Source organism: Alligator sinensis, unplaced genomic scaffold (assembly GCF_000455745.1).
Source record: "Alligator sinensis unplaced genomic scaffold, ASM45574v1 scaffold219_1, whole genome shotgun sequence".
In the NCBI taxonomy this organism is placed as follows: domain Eukaryota; kingdom Metazoa; phylum Chordata; order Crocodylia; family Alligatoridae; genus Alligator; species Alligator sinensis.
The window spans coordinates 2,628,776-2,632,613 of record NW_005841866.1 but is presented as its reverse complement, the minus strand read 5'-3'; positions in this window follow the sequence as shown (position 1 = coordinate 2,632,613).

The following is a 3,838-nucleotide window of genomic DNA, read 5'->3' as shown; positions in this document are numbered from 1 at the left end:
TTTCTGGTGCTGGTTATGTTTGTTGTTAAAATTCTTTGTCCCTCCTGTATCTAAAAATGGCACTGATATCCTTATATATCACACTTGGGTATCTCAGTATCACCCAAGGGGGGTGGGAGAAAAATTTGTACTTGCAGATCTCCCGTACGGTGGCTCAAGCTGGAAATAAAAGTGACTGCTGGATATGCTCTCACAGCCCAGCGCACCTACAACAAGGAATCCCAATGATCGGAGTACCAATATCCCTCCGGCAATGGGGAACAATAAACGGCGGCTTCGTTAGACACTACTCGTTAGCTGCCCATCGGTCCGCTCCTAAAGAATGGAGGGCCGCCCCTGCTAACTGGATAATCTCCCCAAGAGTAGAGGCGCCTTTCTGTTACAGATCCAACAACACCGGAGCTTATAATAAAGCCACACCTGTAGGACACTACCCTCATTGCCTAACTACTCTAGATTATAGCCCCAATAGCACCAGTGGAATCCTGTTGGGTAATGTACCCTCTCTCAATTGTACAGGATTCATGGTCTACAACTTTTCTAAGGAACCTCATGTTGCTCTCATTGCAAACAGATCGGAATTTTACATTGACTCCAATTTTACTTCTTGTAATATATCTCGGTCCAGCAGGATAACAGCTGAACGTGGTCCGTCCTATACGATGCATATTAATCGAAAGTGCCGGATATGGCACAACACCTGTCGAGATTTGAGTACCCTTTCTGCCCCAGGCCTTTACTGGCTCTGCGGAAACAGGGCTCATAAAATCTTGCCCTGGAATTGGGTGGGGGCATGCACTCTTGGACGTGTTATCCCTGGTTTTGAAATGCATAGTACAATATATCTGGAACAAGTAAAAAATTTCAACCATCACATGAAAAGGGCGGTTAACCCCTTAGCTACCAGAAACACAGGGTTCCATCAATTTGTGAGAACCTTCATACCGTGGCTTGGAGTAAGAGAATTGGAACTAGCCATAATTAACATTTCAGCCACAATGGAAGCTATGGGAAATGCCACTGCGGATGCAATTCAGGCTCTGCAAGAAGAGATCTCCCAGATCTCACAAGTAACTATACAACACCGCGTAGCCCTAGATTACCTATTGGTATCCCAGGGAGGAGTATGTGCCTTAGTAAACTCCACCTGTTGTGTCTATGTCAATCAGGACATGCGAATTGAAACTGACATTCGTAAAATCCGAAGTCAGTTAAGGGTCTTACATCAGGTGGCCTCAGAAAATACTGACTGGGGTCTAAAAGAAATGTGGTCTTGGCTAACCTCCTGGCTCCCAGATTCCGGGGCCCTTGGCAAGAAAATCCTGTATGGAATATTGTTTGTCTTGATAGTTCTGATAATGTTTTATGTCTTAGTGCAACTGATCCTCTGCTGCGTGAAAGCCAGCAGGAGAAGCTTTAGCAAGGCAAGAAAACCCACAGCAGAGTCTAAAATAATGGTGTTACAAAAGTGTAAGCAGATTAAAAAAAAACATGAAAGGCTGCATGATAAAATAGAAGGGCTCATGAGAATAAAAATTTAAGGGTAAAGTGAGACTAAATAGTCTCAAAGGGGGGGGAACTGTGGAATCAGAAAAAATATATGCCTTAAACTTTGATTATTTTAGTTATAAGATGACATAACCGCTTTGTGGAGAATTGCTGGCTCTGTATAGTAGAACAGATAAGAGAAAGTGTTTGTTCTTTGTAACTCCTCTGCAACTGCTTCGCTCACCGCGGCCTTGAAGATAGCAAAAAGTATGTACAACTCTGATTTGCAGGTGCAAGAAGGAGGTTTGTGAACTAACCTCGCCTCCCCCATTAGTTCCCATCCTGATTACAGCAAAGAAATAATGAAGTAATATTATAGCCGCTTTTCATGCTAATTTCACTATATGATCACGTGAGTTGTAAGCAACTGTTAAAAAGTATATAAGCCTCCTGATTTTGCTCTTGGGGGGGACCCCTTCCAAGTGCTTGGAAAATCCATGTCACTTTAAAATCCCCCCTACAGCTGTAGTTTCTTTTAAATAAAAGCTTCTGCTGACCTGACCCAAAAGTATGCTGCATGTGTTTCCACGACACAAGGGCCTGGTGTTGGACTCCTTTTGCAAGCAAAACTCCCCTCAATTAATAGGAATTTCATCTGAGGATATAGTACAGAATGAGGTTCTATGGAAATACCCTCTTTGAATGTAGTAGCTCAAGCTAGGCAGGCTGTAACAGGGAGCCAGAGCTCCTGTTACTTTAAGAGAATGCAGCAGGCCAAGCTGGCTGTGGGGGGCTGTGGCAGCAGGAGCACAGGCCAGCCCTTAATTCAAAAACGGGAAACTCCTGTGTGTGTCTGGGAAGCCACATAACAGAAAGAGGAACGGGACTTTGAGGCATATAAGCCCAGGGCCTGAGCCAGAGTGGGCAGTCTGACCCTGCAGGAGAGGAGCAAGGAGAGGAGCTTCTAAGCAGGATGGCTGCAGAAAGGGATTGACCAGTGCCCAGGATGTCCCTAAGAGATGCAGGTGTAGAGCTAAGGGGGGCTTACAGACTGTGAGGAAGTTACTAACCCAGCATGGGAAGAGGATTTTTTGTTACCCAGCCTGTGGGTTTGCATTTTTGTTCTGATTAAGAACCAGAGGACCAGATAGGAGGCCACACAGGGGTACCTGGGAGGCACTCAAGATTTTTAGCCCTATCAAGGGCAGGCTCCGACCAAGATGGGGTAGGGCTGGTGCCCCAACAGGGTGATAGGGGCAGTCTCCAGCTGAAAGGGCTGAGGGCCGAAGCAGAGTGTAGGCTGGCAGTCTATAACAAAAAATAACCAGTGGACTAAAGCCAAGCCTGTACAAGCTGGTGCATTAATCTAGAATATCTGAGAGGCATGGGCATTGCTGTAGGGATGGATGGAAGCCATGAATAGCCCATAAGGTGACTGGTGCCCAGGGGCACTAGTGAGACGAGGAGGACTGCAGCTGAGTATCTTGGGGCAAGGTGGAGCCGGATTAGGCTTACTCAGGGACCCTGGGGGTAGCCTCCCTTTTATACTAAGAATAATTACAAGGTGTGGCAGGTGAGGAAGAAAGGAAGGCACCCAAGGAGCTGGAATAGGGGGCATGAGTTGAGGGGCCACCAGGGAGTGTCATGACTGCCCCTGGGGGCCAAAACCCATCTCACAGGTTTTTATATCTATAATAATTTCCTAGACATTTTTCTTGGGTAGATTGTTTAATGCAGTGATGTCTATGTATAGGAATCCCCACAGCTCATGTGCACAAAATGGCACTAAGCAGGGTCATCTTAAGCACAAAATAGATTCATGAAATCTGGCTCTTGATGCTGTCACAATCTTCCTGTATGACTCTGGGTAAGTCATTTAGCTTCTCTGTCTCTCAATTTTCTCATATCTAAATGTGGGGGATAGTAATTCCTGCCTCTCAGGGGTGCTGCAAGATTTAATTACCAGTAACTAGACATTCTGAAAGAACGTTAAGAACTTGAGATGAAAGACATGAAAGAAATGCAGACATTATCATGCTTTAGGGAAAAGTGTTACTATAAGCAATGTCTTTCTGACATCTTCAGTTTACATTCCACCTGAGGATTTCATGAACTGTACAATCAGAAGTCATGTTATGTCAGTTCTCTGTCAGCAGAGGAACTTCATAGATTTCCCTTAGAAAAAGGCACTTTACTTCTGGAAAGAAGGGCTGGAAAGAGATCTACTGGTAAATTCTTTTTTTACTCTTTCACTTTCTCTGTCACACAAAACAAATACAAAAGCAACATCAGAAAGATTACAGGCAATTCAGTCACTAGTTATCTGATGGCAAAGGTCAGGATTACCAAT